At 39.2% G+C, this 9,246-nt stretch overlaps 2 long non-coding RNA genes across 2 annotated transcripts; both read right to left on the reverse strand.

Annotated features, from left to right (window-relative positions):
- Positions 1–4,678: 4,678 nt before the first annotated feature.
- Positions 4,679–5,102, reverse strand: LOC120443569. The gene is made up of 3 exons (XR_005615494.1): positions 5,069–5,102; positions 4,895–4,981; positions 4,679–4,733 (listed from the first exon to the last, which is right to left on the reverse strand). It is a non-coding gene; the product is annotated as an uncharacterized LOC120443569 (long non-coding RNA).
- A 706-nt stretch (positions 5,103–5,808) lies between these two features.
- LOC120443568 lies at positions 5,809–6,580 on the reverse strand. The gene is made up of 3 exons (XR_005615493.1): positions 6,507–6,580; positions 6,160–6,398; positions 5,809–5,842 (listed from the first exon to the last, which is right to left on the reverse strand). It is a non-coding gene; the product is annotated as an uncharacterized LOC120443568 (long non-coding RNA).
- Positions 6,581–9,246: the final 2,666 nt, after the last annotated feature.

Genomic DNA, 9,246 nt, shown 5'->3' on the forward strand with positions numbered 1-9,246 from the left:
ACATAAACAGAACTGAAGAAGACTGTGTTTGTAAAACTAGTGGTAACGTGTGAGAATTATAAGACTAATTAAGTTTTAAGACTGTTTCTGCTATCGATACAATTTGTGTTGTTAATCCTGAATGATTCACGGTGACAGCATCATAAGGTCATTTTACTACACACACACACACACACACACACACACACACACACTTGGAAAATCACATAGTTTGACCATAAAATCCCAGAATAATTAGTATTTGAGAATGTGGCAGCAACATCATTAAAGAAAAAATGTCTTTCCATGACACTTTCATTTAAAAATATAAAAATGTGAAGTTTTTTTGTGTAAATCATTAAAACAAACAAAAAACTTAATACCTTAAGAATCTCCTGATAAAATTTGTGAATATCTAGATCAATGGTGTTTCCATGTGAGAGTCTATAGGGCATAGACTGAGGCTGGGTTTTAGAAATACATGATGGTAACATAAGACATGTTAACTCTGAGAACACTAACATTTAGTTTAACGTGCGAGAGGTAAATGCATCACAGAAGCTAAAAAGGAGTTCCTTGTCTCTAGATTAGTTAATATAAATTGAAAATAAAGTGATTTGAACAGGTTTGATGCATTATACAAGAAAAGGTTGATGAAATTGTTCACATGATCTAAGCAAGAGTCACTGAATCTCAAATGTTAAAGTACACTTACTGATTGTACTTTTACTACATGAGCTAATGTAGATGCTCTAAAAGCACGCTGACTGAAAAAGAAGCACACATTTGGAGAAACTGTGCTGTAACTTCTCATACTGTGAAGTTTTCTGACAAAAGTGAATTGAAAACTTATGCTGTACAGCTTACTAAGGGGTCCTTTGATGGGCCATGTGCAATTACACAAAAGAACAAGTTAAATTTCACAGTAACACTGACTGGAGAAAAGCCAGTTTGGGATTCTAATTGAAATTACAACTGTAATCAGTAAAATCAGTGCTGTGATAGTTTAAGATCAAAACCTGATTTAAAACACAGTCTAACATCAACATTCTTGCCCGTGAAAATAGGCCAGGATGGCTGAAAATGTACTTTAAAATGAGATTTTCTTTTGTTTCATTGGAACAGTAAAGTACCATAACAAAGAAATGAGTACACCTTTGTAGATATCACTGATATGGAGTTTTTCATGTTTTACATAAAGACTTAGGGCTGCTAGTTTCCTAGTGGCATTTTCTCATTTAAACCATGGTGACTTAAAAGTTTAGCAGCAAGACACTTGTTTCCTTTGTTCCATCAAACATTTCTTTCAGCCATCTGTGTTTATCAGAGCGATATGTGACTAATTTTTATTGAATCACCAGAAAGTACACAAACACAAGATTAAATATTTTATTTATTTATCAAAGATACATAATTACACATTGATACAATGAACAAGGTGTCTATAAAAATTACACATGGTGTAAGAAAACATTATAACATACAAATAAGTATTTTATGATAATGTGACATAGTTTAAAAGCATAAGAATAAAAGTTTTAAAAAGTCATGTTCTTTGATGATCACATTACATGTATCACATTTTTTAAAGCATAACGTAGGGAGCAGAGTGTTCACAAAAACAGTTTTATGATTACTTTTTCCACAGTGCTTGTATGCCTCTTGCAAAACTATGTACTTTTCACCATAAGACACAATGACTCACAATTATCTAAGACCAGCCATGAAATGTCTGTCGCTTCATTACAATCATTTGTCCCCGCTGCTGCCCTCAGATCCAGTCTTCTGTACTGGGGGTAAAATTGCTTTTTGGTGGTTCGTAAAAAAAATATCTCAAAAAGCGATGTTGGTGAGGGGACCAGAAACACTGGGTTGCAGAGCAGTTGGTAAGGACTTGTATATTTCTGGAGAGTCTGCAAAAGCTGTCTTGCTCGTGCTCCTGATTGGATATGTGGAGCCCGGCTCTGATATCTCACTGGTGGCAGCTAAAGGTAGGCACGCCTTGGAGGCGGAGTTGGTCTCGGGCGCAATCTTTCAAACGAGCCTCACGGCATTTCAGGCAACCTCAGGCCGGAAACAACATCCAGTCACTCGCGGTCAAAATCCACGGAGAGCTGGTGTTTCGCAGGGATCAGGTTAACACATCTGGCTTAAATGAGAGTCTAAAAATATAAAGAAAAACAAAAGAATTTTAAAACACGCAAACTAGCAAAATATCAAAGGAGCATAACATAACAATAACAAGATGATATGAGATACCTGATGAGAAAATGATAGGTGATGTAGAGATGTAATGTATAAGCTTTGACGGGAGTTAAACTGGATCTTATATATATTTTTAAAGTGTATTGTACGTGGGATAGGCTCCAGCGCACCGCGAGCCTGAAAAAAAAGGATAAGCGAAGCGAATGGATGGACGGATGGTGTATTGTACGTGTTACAAACCAATGTGATATTTTTTAAATGAAAGGATTGAGAGAATGGTAAAAAGGAAAATGCAAAAATGTAGTTAGAGAGGAAGATGAACACTTACCGAGTGATATGCACATAGGGAAAGCGACGCGAGTTGTTGTTGATCCCTGGTTCTCGGTTGTTGCGAGCTCGTTTCCCGCAGGCTCTTCTGCACTTCGGGCGTAGCGATGAGGCTCAAAACACCCCAATTAGACAAAGTAAAGGCGATCCATGCGGTGTGAGGGGACCAAAACTTTCACCTCCTTTTAGCTGGTAGAAAAAGATTTTGCTCTCTCTTAGGCTGAAGGCATAGCCCCAAAATCGGAATCTCTCTTGCATAGGGTTTTTTTTTCCGGTAGAAAAGAAGAGTTACATTTAGGCCTAAATGTTAAATTATTTAACCTGAGTGAGAGCCAGCTGTCCATGCTTCCAAGTCAGATGGCTTGTGAGAGACCGAAGAAAGTCTTAACCTGAGCGGGGGATCGTGAAAATCCAAGCTGAGCGCGATTGGGTGAGCGGGGTGCGAATGGAGCCGCCCTTTGTTATGTGATTGGCAGCGGGCAGTAAGGTTTACCTGGGAGGCGGAGTGGATCTCCGCGCAAATTTCAAACGAAGACCCAGAATCATTAAGCAGTAGATGGTGGAGCGAACAAGAAGGAAAAAGACACTGCTCTGGTTGGGGGCGGTGCGTGCTCGGAGCGAAGGGAGAACTTAGACTCTGAGCGAATTTGAGAAAAAAGACTAAGGATTTGGTTTCAGGATTTGCCCTGTTATCGAGTATAAGGTTTTGGGTATACGGGAGTTCCCTACAGGTTATTTCTAGGGGTTTTTTGTTTTGCGTATTTTGGATTGAAACCGCGGAGGTTTTTTTTGTTTTGTTTTGTTTTTCAGGAGGATTTGCCGGTTATGTGCCTAAGGATCGCGAGTAAGAACTTAGACACGGAGCTAGTGATAGGGCTGTTTTTTGAGAAAAAAGACTAAGGATTTGGTTTCAGGATTGGGGATAGGAGGGTGCCTACAGGTTATTTCTAGGGGTTTTGGAGAAAAACGCGGAGGGTTTTTGAGGAGTTTGTCCCTGCTTATTTGTCTAAGGATCGGGTGGGACCCAGCTGTTCGACTAGCCCAAGCATGCAAAATAGTATATTGATGTTTTGTGTCAACAATTAATGTGCATCCTTCATAAATTAACCAAATACCTTTACTATTCAGATGTTAAAAGATGTGACCTGACTTTACCTCACAACAGAGAGCAGTCTCTGATTCCCTTGGTAAGAAAAGAGGAATGATGTCTGATCTTTCTGTCAGAAGCGGCCATACCATGGTCTCCTTAAGCCCTTTCCTCAGCTGCTTGACTTGACGGCTTGTTCGTGTTATGACCTACAACAGTGAGACCAAACCAAAACTGAAGTGTGAGTCCATAAAGTAAAACACACTTTAAATGTTAAATACTTAAAGAACATCCACTGTACTGGTAAAAGCATTTCAAATGGCCTCCAAAGAGATTATGTATATGAAAAATGTACTTATTCACATCCGAAGGTTTGATGTGCTTTTCTATTTAAAATGTAAATTTATTGGGGAGAGTAAGTCAGTACTCACAGCGTGGAATAGCAGACGTTCATACAGCCACTTTCTATTGGTTTGTGTGACACCTGGCAGGTCCCAAGCCAGGGTTAGCTCGAGAACATTTCTTCGTTCCAGTTCTGTTAATTCAGCAGTGCCATCAAGCTAGGACAGAGAAAAAAAAATAGTAGTCAGTAGTAGGTACTGATGGCTATTCAATCATGTTTCTAAATTTAATATTTAGTGAAATAGTAATTCTTTAAAATTATGGTACAAAAATGCAAACCAGCTGAATAGTGCTGCGGATATCAATATCAGGGCAATCCTCAATCTGAACTGTAGCTGTTTCAGGTGAGCCACCAAAAAGGACATGGATGATTGCAGGACTTATACCAGACACACATGGTCCACCATGAATGAATGAATGTCCCATTATTCTTCCTAAGATCAAACATAATAAATTCACTCAGCCTAACATTGCATGGGGGTAAAAACACAGTTTTGTAACTGTATTCAATCTATTTTTCATCTTTATGGTTACAGTTAGGATAATGTAACACAAGTAATGCTGTTTCCTTTAGTCCTGCACATATATTATTTTAAATTACTCCTCCTCTTATTTCTGTACATAACTTTCTTACCTGCCACCAAAAACATGTCACTCTCAAGCAAGGTCTGAGAAGTGGGTGGAGTCAAGTGTTCTGGCTCACCGTCAAACAGTCTTGTAAGATCTGTGTTCCCTGAAAAGAGTACAGCTAGATTATGTTGCGTATGAGAAATCCAGGCAGTAATTTTAACACAATTAACTCATTTACATAACAAACACATTTTCTTTACATGATGAAATATTCTCTTATTTAATCCACTATACATGTTCCCAGTCTAAATATAACATACATACCAAAATTCAAATGCAAACCAGACTGTACTAGAGAAACTGCCTTTGAGAAGAAGAATCTCTTCACCCCTTCTCCAACAGCAACATCCCCTAAAAGGAAGAAGAAAAAAAAACTTGTGAAGTTTCGGATTAGTCAGTCACTGGATTTCTAATGTTTTCCCAATACAGAAACAATACCTTCCAGTTTGCAGCTGACAGGGCCGCCCACTCTACCTTTGGGGCTTTGTAGAGGGAGATAAGTGATCTCTGTTGATCCACAATACTTTTCCGCAAGTCCATTTGCAGGACTACTGCCTTTCTGGTCTCATACTTTGAAAGTAACTCGGACTTGTAGAGCCAGGCTGCTCTGGTTGCATCTTGTTCACATTTCCACTCTGAAAGGTACACATTTGTATGGATCAATCAAAAGAAATAAAATATATGTAATTTTTGCCATTTGTCTGGTATGTTCCTAACTAATTCCTGTCACTACCTGGTTTTTCCCCTAGAAGTGACTTTTCCTCATCTTGATGAGATGCATCTTCCTGCACTACCATATCACCTGACGATTGCTCTGCTCTTGCTGAGGTTATGGTGGATTCCAAGATGATACCATCTGGTTCCTCTACCCCGCAGGACAGATTCCAGGCATCACTGTTGCTACAGGATGGGACCTCTGACCTTGCTGTTGTACTACGAGTCTGCCTAGCCTGACTTTCAGTAACAGACTGAGGTTCAGCACCACTCAATGAACTGTGAGAGGGATAGGCAGAGATTTCAGCATCCATCACCAATATATATAAAGTGGACTTGCTTAGTTTCCACACTGTATACTAAAATATATAGAAAATCAAAGATGTTCCTTGCCTTGTGCATTTAGTGATGTGGTTTTTCATTTTATTTAAAGGAATGTTAATGTCACAATTCAGGCATTTTGTGGGGGGGTCCTTGTTGCTGGAGGGTTGTCAGGCTCTACAGAGAATATGGAGATAAAAATATATATATATACATTTGGTGCATACTATGATAAAAAATATTTTGACAGTTCTGCAATCGCATTTGCCAACGTGAGAAGCAGAAACAAATTGTAAACACAAATGACCTCTCCTTCTAAACCTTTTCTAACAATTGCTTACATATACATTCAGAACCATTATTACTCATATGCAGTCATGTTTCTAACCAGCTGACAGCTAAAGTGATTTGACACATAGTTGAGCTTAGCTAGCCATTTAAACTAGTTTATTAATACATGCAAATAAAATATTCTGACCCTAGTCATTACTCACGTCTTCCAAATCAATACTTTTCTGCAGTGGCCTTATATAGATCAAAGCTTGTCCAATTCCACTCAATGGACTGCGGAGATATCGCACTGTATATCCAGTGTCTGGGCTTGGGATTGTGCACAGGTTACGGCTTCGTGTTGTACCCGAGATTCTCAGCAGTTCAAACCCTCCTGTGTCTTTTAGCTGAGGGAAGGTATCCTCAATCTTTGCCTTGACCACTTCTGGGTCATCATCCCTTCCTGTAAAACACATTACTTACTGTACATTACTACAAAAATGGTACATATAAGAGTAAAAAAGTAGTTAAACTAAATCTTGAAATATTAACAAATGACATGTAGCATCACCTTGGAATGAAATCCGTTTCTCTCCAAGTCCAGCTGCTGCTAGGTCAAATTTGACTGCTTTAGCTGGCACTGTGTCTGACATATGGTCATGTAATCAGAAGAAGGTGTGTGTGTAAATGGAGCAGCATGCTTTCTTGGAAGAATGCGGGGTCAGAGATGCAAGTGGCGCTGAGGAAGGCCTCGCTCTGTAAGTGTCACGGCTGGCGGGGTGAGCCGTGTGGTGTAGGAGGAAAGGGACCCAAAATGCAGGCAGTTGACTGGTGATGAGAGTGAAGTTTATTTACAGAAGTGGAGCGACAGAACAGGCAGTGAGGAATGACAAGCGACTGAAAAAACCTAGACTGGGAAAACTAAATGACAAACCTAAACATGAGACGGCGAACGGAGAATGCAGAGAGACGTGGAATACACCGAGAAACACAGACGATCCGACGACGAACAGGAGCCAACACACACTATAAATGCACACTAGGTAATGAGGAGATGACAAGCAGGGGTGGACACAGCTGACACTAATGGACATGATGAGAAGCAGACCTACAAAGTAAAACCGGAAACACACAGACTGTTTTACAACAAAACACGCAGGGACCTGAACGGGGCACAAAGGGGAGACACAGGTAGGGATGATAAACACGACAACAAACCCAAAGAATTAATACAGAATCAGAATAAACACCAAACACAAGATGAAACCAAAAAGGAACACAAAACGCTGGGTCAGCGACCCAGGACCATGACAGTAAGGGGCAAACAGTCTTGCGACTTCAGTTTTAAAAAGGGAAAAACAATATTAAAGAAAAAATTCTAAAAGCTTAGATTAATTGCTACTTAATTTGCAAGTATTATACCCGCTTACAAAATCACTACATTGAACTAGAATTGCTTTCTTTTCGTTCACATAGATTACTTGACTTCCGTATTAGCAGAGAAGATAAGACACTTTAAAACGTCATGATTTAACTATTACCTACAACAATGTAAATAGTGATACAGACATTAACCCAGAAGACGATTATCTTCTCTTACCTAATTTATTGAGTTCTTTGCTATGATAAAAACAGTATAAAAAATCTGTGACTGAACTGATTAAAAAGCTCATTTTTGGCAGACAGACTAACCAAGCAGTAATAACATATCGTTACTTACCCTGAACAGCGTTTTGTAGAGTGGAGCTAGCTGTGATAGCGTTAGCATTTGCTAACATTAACACTGTGCTGTTTTGATGAGAACTTGGACCAGGGACCGCTTCATCTCCAGTACGCTGCTGCAACACTCTCTCAGACTGAGGTGAAGACGTACAATCTAAGCGGTTAGCAACTTCTCTGAGTAACTCAGAAATGGACTTGTCTCCTGCAGCCATGCCCTTCACAAGCACCTGTAACATTATAGTATGGGCTCAAAATGTGGTCATAAATATTTATTCGCGCCCAGTGTTTTACACTTGTCGGTGCCTTAACTTTATTTTGAGCTGCACACTGCCGCCGTCTGCGTAGGAGACGCACTGCACCATTAGACCTAAATTGACACTTCATGTTCTATTACTTATGTCTGAGCAAAGGAGCAACCAATCACACAACTGGCTCCGCCCTGTCTTTCTTGATTGACAGACAAAGTCATTCTGTTGAAAAGTCGCATTATGAAATAAATAGGCCATCGGGAAAAACGGGATTTTGAAATAAAGACTGACTTTGAAAAAAGGACATTTTGGATTAAAAACGGCTGGAAATAAATAAAATGCCTCAGGAATAATCTCTGTTATTGTGAAAAATAATGACCATGAAATAATATTTCACAATAATAAGTAAATTTATATAGCAGAATGCAATATATTTCACAATAATGAGCTTTTTTTTCAAAATGTGTTCCATTATTTCACAATATCATTCTCACATTACATATCTGTGTCTTATTTATTCACATAGTTATTTATTTCATCATGTCCTATTTATTTATTTAATTTTGAACACTTTGGAGTTCCATACTTGGAGAGGTGGGTCATCAATCTCAAAGCATAGGTTGTAAAGGAAAGTCATGGACTTCTACCCACCTCAGAGCTCTTGGAGTTGATGTGCAATGCTGAATCAGCTACTGAAGTTCAGAATGGCATGACTGTGACTGTTTTTATTTGCTATTGTTTGTTATATAGGTAATACTGTTATTTGAATGTATTTTTGGAATAATTCTTTGTTTGTTCGTCTGTAGGCTAGGACAGTGACATGTCTGCTATATTGCTGCTGCTACATCTGCTACCACCATCTCCACAAGGGCGAAAGAGACCAGGAAAGATGTCTGCCTTTCAAGCTGTCAATAACCTCATCAAATTCCTAAAGGTATGCTGTTTAAAATATATGTTCCATCACCTCCATTTTTATGTAGTGATCTAAAGATCACGGTGATGTGATCTAATCTACTGTCAGAGAATAGTCACTAAATACTGCTGTTTAATGTGTTGTTGTAGGCTGGAACCAGTGTACAGCAGCATCTAGACAACATCACCCGAAGCAGTCAGCCCTACCTTCTTGGTCAGGGACCCACAAGAAGCAGCATTCATGCCTTTTTCATTGTGATTGAGAAGCATGCACTTCCATGTAAAGTGACAGGTTCAGTAGGAGCCCTTGATGAACTCTTTAAGGCCCATTATGTCTTTGGTATATCATACTTTGGTATATCATACAGTTCATCCCTTTACAGTTCATATGATGGTGGGAATAGGTCCAGTCAGCTCACATGCAAGGCA

Source organism: Oreochromis aureus, linkage group 14, assembly GCF_013358895.1.
Source record: "Oreochromis aureus strain Israel breed Guangdong linkage group 14, ZZ_aureus, whole genome shotgun sequence".
Lineage (NCBI taxonomy): Eukaryota > Metazoa > Chordata > Actinopteri > Cichliformes > Cichlidae > Oreochromis > Oreochromis aureus.